The sequence below is a fragment of the Colossoma macropomum genome, unplaced genomic scaffold (genome assembly GCF_904425465.1).
Source record: "Colossoma macropomum unplaced genomic scaffold, Colossoma_macropomum, whole genome shotgun sequence".
NCBI classification, from domain to species: Eukaryota; Metazoa; Chordata; class Actinopteri; order Characiformes; family Serrasalmidae; genus Colossoma; species Colossoma macropomum.
The window spans coordinates 26,980,312-26,994,161 of record NW_023494805.1 but is presented as its reverse complement, the minus strand read 5'-3'; the positions used below and the strand labels follow the sequence as shown (position 1 = coordinate 26,994,161).

Genomic DNA, 13,850 nt, shown 5'->3' with positions numbered 1-13,850 from the left:
AACACAGTTATTGTTGCCATAATAAGTAAACAAAGACAACGTAGTGATGCTGATATACCTGTACACATTGCAAGTAAATTCAATGCATTATTTATTCAGTGAGGCTGTGTGTATAGTATAGAGTGTGTAGATCATTGTCCCAACATGAAGAGTTCCTCTGAGTCACCCACTGACTAACCGCCTGAGCAGCTCAAATATGAGTCTCTTTTCACGCAAGGTGTACACATTCAGGATATATTCGCCATCTGTGTGCATGTGTGCGCATGCAGCAATGAACGGAAGCAATATTGTACAACACTGCGACACATTATGGCCATGAGGCAGCATGCATGATGACACATCATGATTAGGTAAGTAAGGTGATATCTTGCCTTAAAATTACGTTTATTGAACTTCCAGTAGTAAATTGACGCTAATTACCTGTATGACATTCTGTCAGCATATTATTTGATGTGCAGTAAAATCAAACTTTCATTGCAGCCATATTGCCTTTTTCTTTTAGAACACCAAACCATACAGTGTAACTTTAATGCATTTTATTTTGTCCATATATGAATAATAGTTTATATTTTTAAACATCAACTCACGCAGCAGAAGAAATACCCATTTAGCTGAATTTGGCACATTTATATCATTAAAAAATGATGCCGATTATTGTGTACTGTGTCCCTGTTAAAGCTAAAGCAAATACCTCTAGTGAAGGTTATAACTGATTTGCAGCCCTTTTGGTCACAAAGCACTGCCAATGCAGAACAAATGAGATGTTTTGTTTAAAGGCTAAAGCTAGATTTCTAATATGTAGTATGTAACATAGTTAATTACAGAGCTAATTACAATTTACTCACATTACAGAGAGCCTTAACCCTGTATGGTGTATGGCAGTGGTGAACCATGACTATTAGAGCTAGGACATACATTTCGCAAATTTGAACAGACATATTGTTGTATATTTTATTGTGTAGCAGTAGCTGCTGGGGCTTTCCATTTCTAACGACTGACTGTGGGCAAGCTACAACACTTAACAATGAAATAAGAGTATTACAAGAACTGCAGAGATTAAATACAACAAGCATAATGATCAAACTAAAAGCTACAGGTGTGTATTTTTCACTTTACAGAAATCATTAGCCCTTGAGAAGGCCCTGAGGGTCCCCACCAGTAGATGGTATAGCAGCGCTAACCACTACATTAAACCATCCGTTACTAAATTCAGTGCCTTAGACCACTCAGCCATGTACTTCACAGCATTATTATGTATTATGCCTCTGGCCTTTGGCTATAGCTGCCATATGGATGAGCACTTAGAAGGTCAATAATAGAGAATCGGTTTGTTTATTCAGTATGGTTCAATAGTCTGGGTATGTGTGTCTCTGTAAGGTAAGTTTTATGTGTGCGTATGTAAGTGGTTAGAGGGTTTGGCCTAGTGTACTGGAGGTCAGTAGGCTGGAAGAACAGGCTTGTTTAGTTAGCAAGACACAGAGTGTGTGGGTGTGAGATGTAGTAAGACTGTATTCATCACTCATCTTCCGTCCTTTCACTCCTGCAATAATGCTAATCTGTCAAAATATGTACAGTTGTATTATGCAGTATTTGCTCATTGAGTGCAATAGGTGAGAAGTGCTGAACATTAGATTTTATGGGCAGGGTAATGTTGGTCTAGCAAGGTGCGTTCAGCAGGTCACTGTGTGGGTTAAACAGGCCTTTTGCATGTACAGGAGATTAAATGCAGGCGTTGGAGACAGCTGTATGCCAGCTTTGAGAAGTCTGTTCAGTGGGCCTTTGTGCTAAACCTCGTTTTCTTTTCCTCTAACCTTTTTGTGCTCCGATACACTGGAAAAAATGCTGTGTTGAACTTCCTTGATTCAAATGTGTACTTGATTTCCACATGAATAAAATATAATGCATCAGCACAATTGTGTTTTGTTTACTTTTGGCAGTGGGTGTGTTGATGTAATATGTTTTATTCATGTTGAAATGATGTACATATTTGAAACTGAACAGTGCTGTTCTCAGTGTAGGTGTGTGTGTGCATTTTGTATATGACTGTGTAAGTAGGTGAATGTATGTGTTCTGAGTAAAGAAGGTGTGTTTAATAGGTTGCGGGGCTGTGGTGTGTGTGTGGGTGGGTGCTGGTCTTTGTTGTCCATCAGGATTGTTCCTTTCTTACACTGTATGAAAACTAAGGTGTCAGATCAGTGGAGGACAGACACAACAGACACAAACTGTGTGCACATGCATGTGTGTCTGTTTGTGTGTGTGTGTGTGTGTGTGTGTGTTGTGTGAATGCGTGTCCCAGCTGGTGTGTAGACAATAAGTGAAGAGCTGTGCTGCCTCACCACAATACAGACGTTCACATGCTGCCCAGTCATAAGAATACATTCACACAGTTAGTCCATCTCTCTTTCTTTTTCCTCTCTTTCTTTCTCTTCTTTCTCTCTCCCTCTCTTTCTCTCCTTTCCATTCTTTCCCCCTCTCTTTCTGTTTCCTTTGCTCTTTCCTTTCTCTGTCTCTCTCCTTCTCTTTTTACTTTTACTCTTCTTTCTCCCTCTCTCTCTCTCTCTCTTTCTCTCTCACTGTGTTCTCTCTATCCTTTCTCTTACTTTTTCTCTTTTCTCTCTCTCTCTGCTTTCTTACAACCTACCTCTGCAGACATGTCCCTCACTTTCATTCTCTGTATGTCTTTCTCTCTTCCTCTTTCTCATAAACAGTAGCTCATTCACATTAAGCTTTCTCACACGCTTAGTGCCTCACTGTGAATCCAAATTCACTCTACGGTCACCACGTGATTCAGTGTCTCAGCTTCTGCTAAAAGATATCAAAGATAAATGCTCCCCCTCTCTATCTCTCTGTCTCTTTAACCTTTTCATGGCAAAGACAGCTGTTGGCCTTCCTTCTCTTTTCTAACCCGCGTTGACTGTGCAGTGCCTTTTGACCTTTTGATCTTCAGTGGGTGCCCTCAAGTTCACCTTGACATTTCAGGCCCAGTTGCTCCACAGCTAAAAGTGAGATTTAGGCCCTGATACTGTGATAATGTCTACACTTGGTGTATGATATGTGTGATATGCGGTAAGAACTCTAAATGCCAGTTTGGTTTAGATTATTTATAAAAATTAGATTAGTTATTCTCAGTAAACATGATATGATCTTTTGCTCTACAGGCTGTGTAAACAGCACGGGATTACAGAAGTTAATTAAATTTGTGAACTAATTTCAGTTTGTGATTTGGAGCATGCTTAGCAGAAATGCACAGGTAAATATGAAGTGTGTTTGGATTTCAGCTCATTTTCTGGATTTGCTGTATGGAAAATGGAATTTACCCTCACACCCTCATAAGCAGGCCAGTATGGCTGATTCGTGTTCTAATTTTGGCGTAGTAATGTTCTGGGCTGTAGTTTTTCCCCATATGGTGTTTTGATATTTGCCTTGGTCCCTGTAGAGTGTTCAATAAGTAATGCGCATGCAGTGCGAGGGAAGTTATGTTGTTTGGGCTGGAGAAATATGGTGCCCTTTTCATCCTTGGACGTGTCAAAACACTTTTTCTTCCCTCTGTTTCTCTCCCGCTCTCCTCGTTCTCTGTTTCTCAGCCGATGGTTAACTTGCTCTTTGTGTTTTATGGCACCACTGTCCATAACATTTCAGACTGAGGAATGAAGAAAATGTTCACTGTTTCTGAAGACGGTAATGCCAGAATTGCTACCTTTCGTGCTTTAGTGATCATACTGTGTAGGGTGTTTTTAAAGTTGGACCAGCTGTGTCTCCAGGGGGTGTCTGACCTATAGTTCAAAAGATCAAAGGTCAAGAGCCCTAACCAGTATTCCACTTCACTGCAATCAGCAAATTAATAAATCTGCCTCAGCTGTCTGTGATACACTGATATATTACTGTTACTATGTGTGTATAATTAGAAGTTTTGTATGTGTGTAGTAAGAACTGTTGTACATGTGTGTGTGTGTGTGTGTGTGTGTGTGTGTGTTGCATGTGATGTGTAGGGACCTGAAATTATGCTAATTAAGATAGGGATATTAACTGTGTAAGCTATGTAAATATATTGCAAAATATATTCCAGTATGTTTTTACTCCAAATTATAAGTGGAATGCACTGCAATTTATTTTAAAAATACTGATTTCTTTCCATGTTATGGCATTTAACAGTAGGGGTATGAAATATGGCAGAAAATATCACAATGCTTTCACAGTACATATTGTAATACGCATATTGGGTATGTTAGAAATGTTTTTATGGGTATATTGGTTATATCTTTGTACAGGTATATATATATATATCTTTGTATGGATATAGTAAGTTATATCTTTGTATTGGTATATTGAGTATATCTTTTTTCCGTACCTTTCTGTGTTCTCTGGATTTAACATTGTAACACAGGCTCTTTCAATATTAGACTTCTAACGTTGGTGGCTCGCTCTGTGGTTTAGCTTGAAACACTTGGATAAGAACAAAAGAAGAAAGGGAGGAATGAGTAGGGACAGAGTGGGAGGGCAGGAGGGAGGAGACAGACAAGAGAGAGTGAGAGAGAGAGGGACAGAAAGGGTGAAAGTCGAGGCCTAATGTATGTCAAGGTGCATTATGACTTGTGTAATAACTTGTGTAAATCTCTCACACACAATCAGGTGATTTTGACTGCCCTTGAAGGACATTTTGCCCGTGTACTTAGAGTCCTTCAAGGACGGATATGCTGTGTATGTGTGTAATACTGACTAATACTCACTGGCCTTGTGTAGAAGACTAAATCCTGAGTCTACTCTCTATTCTCATACCTACGAAAACCACACAACCAAATCTGACAGACGTATGCGTGTGTGTGTGTGTGTGTGTGTGTGTGTGCGTGTGCGTGTGCGCATGTGGAACAGGGCTCTATTAGTGTACCCCACTGCTGACTCATGGTGTCCCACAAAGTGGAGGCTGAGTGTTAAGTACTTGGTGTACCAGTGACACATCCCCTCAGCACAAGTCAATACTCAGTGTCCTGCTATCAGTGCTTAAGTTCATCACATTATATTTAGTTGATTCTTTTTATTCTTTCTAAAGGGCTAGAGTCTTCATTTTTATACACACATGAGCTGTGTGTGTGTGTGTGTGTGTGTGTGTGTGTCCATTGGGAATTGGTATTTTTAGCTGGTGTTTGGGAGTGTGAGAACATGTCTCAGAAAAGCATAGCTTGCATTCTGTCTCTCTCCCTCCCTCTCTCTCTCCCTCTCTCTCCCTCTCTCTCTCTCTCTCTATGTACTCATTAGGCCTCTGATTATAATACAGTTCAATCCTCTGGGAGTGTTAGCCTGAAGAATTAACACACACACTGCTGTCAACTGTAGTCACAGATTGTAAAACATTTAAGAATAAACCCACACTCACATTACAGTGAATCAGTATGTGTACTGTATGTGGGACACCAATGCAGATGTGTGTGGGGGTGACCAGAAAGAGAGGGTGTGTGTGAAGGGGTGGGCTAACGTGTGTGGTATTTCCCAGCCACATCAATGATCTTCCGCTTTCCTGCTCACAATAACCCCCCCACGCCTTACACACACCCATACAAACACACATGCTTGTTTTATACAGTGTTAGAACCTGGAATTATATATATGTCCCATATGTATTACACACACACACTTGTATTATATACAAGTACCTTAGTATCTTGGACAGAGACGGAAGGACACCACACACGCACACACTAGGTAAAGGTAAAAGTAGGATGGTTCTAATGTCTCTGGCTGTGCTGAGTGTGCAGTAGGGGCAGTAGGATATTATCTCATGTACAGGTTTATTTGTTCTTGTCCTCTGCTAAAGGGGAAGTGGCGGACTATGAAGTGTTGATACATCTGCTGTTATCCATGTTGGGTGTCATGCTCAGCGCCGCTCACTTCCTCGTGTGTCTTGTGTGTGTGTGTGTGTGTGTGTGTGTGTGTGTGTGTGTGTGGTGTCCTTCCGTCTCTGTCCAAGAAGCCCAGTTCTCGTGTCACACTCCCGTGGTTCAGCCAGTCTGTTATGTCTCGTAGTCACTGATGTAACGGACCTAAATATAACGTTCAGTAACGTGCAGCGTGGGACACTGCTGATCTCACACACACACACCGCAGCGTCTGTTTGTCATTACTGGGGCACGACAGCACTCCAAATGCCAACAAAGCAAAGCAAAGCCTGTCCTGTTTAAAACACATCAGAAATCTCTTCAGACTTTCATCAGACTAACTGCTTGTGGAGAATAACAGCACTATTTAAATAAACTACAGTAATAAAAAACTTTACTTAAACATTCTCTTTTCTGTTCTTTAGCAGTAGTTGTGTTGTATTTGTTGATCATCTGTCACTACCATAATGTGTCATCCTCATTCTTCATTTTATTGGCTGTATTCTTTTCTGTCCACCTTTCACAGATGTTGAGACAAAGAGTGAAAGTGATAAACTCTCATTGTTACTACTTCTACTAAACTAGTAAAACTTTAATATGCTTTGGCAGCGTTGCACTTGACACAGTCACACGAATAAAAGGGTGTAACAATACAACATATTGTAACATTTCACAATGTGGCTAGCGTGTTAGCTTGTGGCTAACATTAGGCCTGTTACAATTATTACATTAACCCTTGAACTCAATTTTTTGAGCTGACTACTACAGGTGCTATCTTTCACAGTCATCTGTTTACATTGGAATAAATAATGTGAATTGAATGAGTTTACATCTGCTGGGCTGAGGCAGATACAAGTAAAAGAAACCAGAAAACATTTATTTACAAACATTGGGGATCTTACAAATAAAAGTTCTAACTTCTGACTGGTGCTATAACAGGTTTACAGGGCAGAGATGAGCAGTGTTTGTTTGAGCTACTAAGTATCAACTGAAAGGAAGTTAAATAGCAAATCAGCCAATTTGTCCACTTTAGGCTTGCACTTCAAAAAAAAGAGAGTTGAACTGTTAATCACAATTATTTTTATGGCAATTAATTGTCAGTTAAAATTTCATGATCATGATGGGCCTAGCTAACATATTAGTTTGTGGCTAGAACAAAAGACCTAGACACTAAAGCACAGCTTTTTTCTGTACTGCTAAAAAAACTGTCTAAACAGAACAGGCTAAATTCCGTTGTGCCATTAAATATTGTACTTTTATATTGTCTGATGCTCTAATAAATTAAAAATGGAAACATTAGCATATTAACATAAGCCCATTCATTACAACACACCTTATTTTGATAGCATTGCAAACTACTGAATGTAGGTTAGGGGTGGGCAGTATGGCGATATTTCATCCATAACATGATGAGTTAGGTCACAATATGCTTTTCTGAGCATATCATGGATATCGTCAGTACTTACAGAACACTGACTAGCTACATGTTTCTTTACAAAGTATGCATAATTAAGCCTGTTTAATTGGATTTAATGCAGTTCATCATCATTGTAGTTGAAGATTTATTACTATTATATTATTATATCGTTATATGTGCACAAAAGGTTCTGTTTTGTCAGTTCCAACTTATTAAATCTTAGAAAAACTGAATATCGTGATGCATATTGCTTATCGCAAAAATGTCTTCATAGTGATGGTGATATAATATTTTTGTCAATATATAGACATCATATTGAACTGAATAAATGAATATTGTGACTACTATATGAGGCTGTCTGAGAGAGAATGAAACAGACATAAAGAGAGAGCATGAAGTTTTCAGTGCTAGTTTATAATGTGACCTAAATCGGCTCTCATATATCGACTGCCCATCGATTGTCCCCTGTTATGCCTTTGTTTTTTTCAGCACCAGTATGGGGCGAGCTATTCAGGGCTGTTTCATTTATCTTGTCTATTAAAGCACATGCAGTATTGTGCCGGTCCAAACACGGCAGACTTTTCGTCCCAGCGTTAAGAGCAGAGATAGAGATAAAGCTCTGGGTACTGGCAGTCCTTCTGCTCGCTGTGATGAGGCGTGATGATCGTGTCCAGCTCAGTTATAAATAGCTGAGGGACGGAACTGCAGTGGGAAGCTCACGAGTCCACCTTAAAACACACACACCCCCACACGCACACGGACAAACGGGAGAAGGGGCGTGCCTTATGGCTCCGGTGAGCGGCAGTAGCTGGGAATTCCGTCTCTGACGTCAAGGAGGGCGGACCCAGGAGTGTGTGTGCGTGTCTGTGTCGTTGTGTTAAGAGCTTAGCGCTGTTTCCCCTTTAAAAACGCAACCCGATCCTCCGGCTCTGTGAGCGAGAAGCTAGAAGCGTAGTCGGTAGCGAGAGAGCAAGCAGACGTCAACATTACAAAGAAAAGTCCACTTTTCCACGCCCTCCGTCACCCGAGCGGAAAAACTACTGAAGGCTAGCCGAGGTGAGAAGCCCCTTCGACGGATTACTACAGCAGGCTACTCGGTGTAGCTCCGGAGCTCTGAGTGAGCGGCTAAACTTGAGGATACGAGCAGGAATGGCTAACGTTAGCGTTGGACCTCCTGTCGTTCTCTCAGGGACGGTGTTGGATGTTTTAGTCGCTACTTTTTTGGTGTCCGTATCTGAGAGAAGAGTTGGCTGCCGCTGCTACAGCTCGGTTTGGTGTAGCTGGTAGTGAGAGAGGGCGCTGGTAACCCAAGCGGCTCGCCTCTCAATGGTTTTATTTCATCATTCATAATTCAGTCATTTCCCAGCCGTCACTTGTCCTCGTGAGTCATTCGGCAACTTAGTCGAGAAATTGTGCCTACACTCTTGGAAATGTGAAATCACTTCTTTTTTGCGTGGAGACTAAAGAGCTCTTCGTTGTTCTTCAACAGATCGAGTCGAGGAGCTTTGTGGGGCCGAAGAAGGACGAGCTTTACTTGTATGAGGACGAGTGTAACAGCAGAGGTGAGTCTTTTCTTCTCTTCTCTTGAAACTGGACTTCATTGCTGAAAGACTGTTTAGTGGCTACTTTCCAGCTTCCCTAGCAAGTTATGTGTGTGCGTTGTAGGCTGGTGGTTGAATGAATGTGTTGTAGGCAGCAGTTGAACGGTCGCCGTACGAGAGCCGGAAGATCAGCTCATGCGATTAACCCTTCAGCGTCCGAATGATGAAAACCACCCCTGGTAACTGGTAACAGCACCATTTGTGCGCTTTCTGGGTTATAGTGATACGAGTAAAACGAACGCCTGACAGTACAGTATTTTAACTTTGAGGATAGGGTTAAATGTGTTGAATAGTAAGACTGGGGCAGGCTGGCCCGTCCCACGTGCCTTAGGGAGGGTGCAGGGGGGTTGATAGAGGGCTGTAAGGGGGGCAGGGCCGGACACAGAGAGAGCGATTGTGTAAAGCGATCCTGTGCCTTTGTGTTTAGTAGTAGGCAGGGCTAAGAGCGGGGGTGGGTTGGACGCAGGCGCATGGAGTGAATGGGTCGCCAAGCCAGCCTTTTACGCACACAAAAGCGCAAGGATGTCTGAAAGGACAACATTTGCATCATCCTACTCTGCTGCCTCCCGGCCAGGAACAGGGGGTTTTTCACCCTAGTGTGAGCGTGTGTATGTGTAGGCTACTTTTTCTCAGAAGCTTCCAGTATGTAGAATCAGGGACCATACCGGGGAAATCACTGCAGGTCCACGAAGAAATATGAGGATCCGTAAACACTCCAGACTTTTACGCGTTGATGAGTCCACACCTCAGGCTGGGTCGCCCTTTTTCATGTGGGTTTGGTTCTTTTTATAGGTCGCCATAAACACTGCAGTGGAAGCTAATACTGGGGCATTTTCAGCGGGGGGTAGGTACCCCCCCCTTTCAACAGGGACTTCCGATCAATCAAAGCGATTAGCCTTAAGACGAAGGGCTGTGTTTGCTTCGCTTTGAAGTGGTGACGAGTGCAGGGCTGTAAAGTTGGGAGCGTGAGGAGCAGCTGCAGGGAGACACGCAAGATAGTGCTGAGCTGGCGTTTTTTCGCTCCTCCTGATAGTGTTTGAATCTCCCTCCCTGAGTAAAATGCACATGAATGAAGTGCTTATTAACCCACTCATGTCCATCAACTACATTCAGTATGATGATGAAAAAGGCCACAGAACTTGTCCTGATAGGTTTAACGTGATGGAATTGTGTATATCATACCCTGGGTGAATGTCTTAATAGTACCCATTTGATCTTTTTTGATTACGTCATTTTATTGCTTTTATTCACAGTCAGATTTGGGTTTCCTATTTGAGAGAATAAATAACAGTAGTAAAAATACAGTAGTCCCATATGACCAAAAGACAATTCACCATAATTGAAGTGATAAAAACTCATTTTTTCACCCTGTTGTATGATTGAAAAGCCCAGAAAACATGGACCAAAGGAAATATACAGTTTCAGATATGGATGTTACTGAGTTAAAGAAAGGACCGAAACAAAGGGCCTGTACAGCTTATTGGTAATAATACAGTAATAATGTAAGTAAATAGAGGAGATTTGCATGAGGGTGATGCTGATGATGGATCGCCAGTGGGAGGGTTGTGTGGAGGTGGTGTTTGTGTAAAACATGTGTTGTGGAGGTGTCTGACTGACTGATTGACCAGGTGTAGTGGGAAGGGGGGGTGTAGGATTGATTCTGTCGTGTGCATGTTCGTGTCTTAGAGAGGTGATGAGTAATTTAGGTCAGTGGGCTTGCTGGTTTGCTTATTCATTTCACAATAATACCTCTGATTTTTTTTCATTGAAAGGGAGGATGAAAGTGTTATTCAGCTGCTTTGAACTGTGTGTGAGAAAGAGTATAAGAGTGTGAGAGAGAGTTGAGCTGGTGTGATAAATGTTATTGAGCTCATGAATGCCGTCATGAGCCTTAGTCAAGATGGATTAGTATTACATAGGGATAGCCTGTAATTTGAGTGATTGCCAATGAGATACATAAATTGAATCCAGTACAAATCTGCAGTTTTTTTTATAATACCTGTTGGAAACAACCTCAAGGTATTGTAATAATAAATCCCATAGACAACAGCACTTATTTGGTGACTGGGAAGTAAAGATAACTGCCAACATGGAGCTCAACAGTTTATTTATCCTCAAGTTCGAAACAGGACTACTGTAATCTAGAACACCTTTTGGTGGTGGCCTGATAAGAAGAAAAATGAATATCTTGAAAGTACCTTTCACAAGGTAATGAGATTTCTGTCTTGGGTGCCATTTGGTAAGCCTCCTTTATTAGCCTAATGCTAGTCTAACTGACATGATAAATCTTGTTTATTTATTGGACTTTTAATCTTACCACTGATGTGAATGTTCAGACTATGAAGTTTCGATCCAGGCTATCTGGGGTAATTTGGGGAAACTACACAGATACTTGATCCCGCATGAATCAGCCAGTTAAATCCCTTACGAATTACATTACAGGACCTCCTGTGGTAAAACTAATCCAGCTTGATTAGGGCTATGATGATCAGGTCAGTCTCAGTTGTTTGTACTGCCTCGGGTCAGAAGTTGGAGACTGAGGTGAGAGGAATGAAACACAGTCATGTGGAATTCTTCTAGAATGTGTTGAGTTTGTGGAATGTGTGTTAGGATTGCCCTTCTAATAATTAAAAAAAAAGATATTTTTACCATTTGTGGTAAAACTTTGGTCTGTTACTGATGTTACTATAGCTAGAGACATAGTCACAAACAAAAAAGTAGACAGGGTGTTATAAGGACACACGTTCTCATGACTCATACACGCCAAAGAGAAACGTTACTTTCAAACTGCCTGATATTTTCCTTTGTCACCTTACCGGCTTGTATTACCTCACATTTGGTAGGAGTCCAGCCAAGTGTGCAAAAAAAAAAAGTGAGGGGAGTGGTAGTGAAACTAGAGCAGGAGAGACTGGAGAGAGTGAGAGAGAGCAACAAAAAACAAATACAGTCATGTTTCTGTGAATCAGTAAAGGAGTAGAATGTTCTTTGGGCCAGAAGAGAATCGTGCGTAAATCTGGCCATTTGCGTAATATCGTGGAGGAGACATCACTGAGGAGGGATTGTTTTCTAACATCACACAAACTCACACAAACACGCTCTGTCAAACCTCCCTCTCTCGCTCTCTCTCTCTTTCTGTATGTCTGTATCGCTCTATGAATTCATTTTCACTGCTCGACTTTGTCTATATATGGTCAGCAGTTCGTTTATCTGGCCTTCTTTCGATTGAAGCAGATTGAATATTTGGGATTCCAGCGCCGGTCATGTTGCTGTGGCGATGGCTCTGACTGTCCTGATTGGCTGAATCACTCTCCAACTTTTTTTCTGAGCATCAAACAGCAGTTGCTTCTGCTGGCTGCCATGGCAACCGTTGCCTTGGGGACAGAGTCTGAAGCCCGGCTCTCATCGGTTTTGTTGTTTGTGTTCTTTTTTGGTAACTAGTCCATGTATCAGCCTGTTTGTGCATCATGCTTCGCTTTCTGGGAAATAAGGGGCACAGATGTAGGAGGGGGATTTTGGGGGGCTGAGCATAAGCGTGTACACACACACACACACACACACACACACACACATACACGTACACTCATTGATGTTCAGTATCACTTTGTTCCAGGAATGAAGAGGTAGGAAGATGGTTTTAGGGTAATAGTTTACAAAAACAAGTGCGAGCGATTGATCACCTTGTTCCGCTAAATGGAAAAACATAAGAAACATAACTCATGTTTCTCTGAAAGTTCTAGACTCGAACTTACTGCGAAACTTGCAGCCTGTTTTCACGCACAGATGGTCACGCACAACACTTGAATGTGTGCGAGACGTTCACACATTGAGTCACTGTTCTACACAGTCACAGACACACTCTCATATGTGCTCTCTCTGTCTGATTCCAGCAAAGCAGCTCCGCTGAGCTTGACGGTTTTGCTTCTTTGAAAGTTGTTTTGTCTCTTTCATTCTTAGTATAATCACTGTGTAAAGTGACTGACTGAAGGGATGTTTACTAGACCCTGTCTTCTATCTTATAATGTCATGGCGGACATCATCACTGTCACAAATCAGTTTTTTATATAAAAGAAGTACTACTTTTGGATCATTTCTATTGGTTCAGACATGAAATACATATAATGCAATATAAAAAGGCAAAAAAAATGGAGTTACAAGATTTTGACCTAATAGTGATACCTCTAGTATCTGAGGTAGTTTGACCTAATAGTGATACCACTAGTATCTGAGGTAGTTTGACCTAATAGTGATACCACTAGTATCTGAGGTAGTTGGTCTTTTTGTCTCTATCCAGACTTTCTTGAGGTTTATACAGATTCCAGCTAAAAGCTTTGAGGGAAAAATCACTCATACAGCTCTCACTCAGACAATTTGCGTTCCACAGGATGTTACTCTGTTCCCCCTGCCCCTTCAGACCTCCTCCCCTTTTGGGAGGCCCACTTCCTGTTGCTCTGACGACAACTTCCTGTCTCATCACAGCCCGGCTCTTTGTTCTGCTTTTTTTTAATGTTTGCTCTCACTGTCTTTCTCTCTCATTCATTAACACACACACGCACACATCCTCATTCTTTTTTTTCCCATGTGGTAAAGCAGTTAACGTTAAAAAAAAAAAACAGCACAGCAGCAGGGAACTCTCTTTCACTTCACATTAACTCAGGCCTACGGGTTTCAGGATGTCAGCAGTACTGTGTGAACATTTGAAAAAAACACTTCTTTTTTCCTTCATCTGAATCTCTATTATGCTGAAAAGCTTCTTATGTGAAGTAATACTGTCTTTATGATTCATTGCACGTGTATAAATCTTTACTGTTGCCTCATTTTAGGTAACAGTATGACTGATCTCGCCTGCTCACATACCTGCCACAGTGTTTACCACAATGACAGCCCCAAACATGGGTCATTTACTATTAACAGCACTGGGCTACTGAGAAAAGCGTCTGGTTTCTCTAAATAAAAGCTTCATGT

At 41.4% G+C, this 13,850-nt stretch overlaps 1 protein-coding gene across 5 annotated transcripts in view; it reads left to right on the top strand.

Annotated features, from left to right (window-relative positions):
- The window catches only part of kdm6ba (lysine (K)-specific demethylase 6B, a), a 105,149-nt gene that overhangs the window by 72,190 nt on the left and 19,109 nt on the right, over positions 1-13,850 (top strand). For 4 of the 5 annotated variants that reach the window (XM_036596687.1, XM_036596686.1, XM_036596688.1 and 1 more), the window contains one exon: positions 8,777-8,849. The gene's annotated coding sequence lies outside the window, so the exon portion shown is untranslated. Of the gene's footprint in view, positions 1-7,242; positions 8,344-8,776; positions 8,850-13,850 lie in introns of those variants that run through there. The other variant, XM_036596685.1, reaches the window with a different exon arrangement.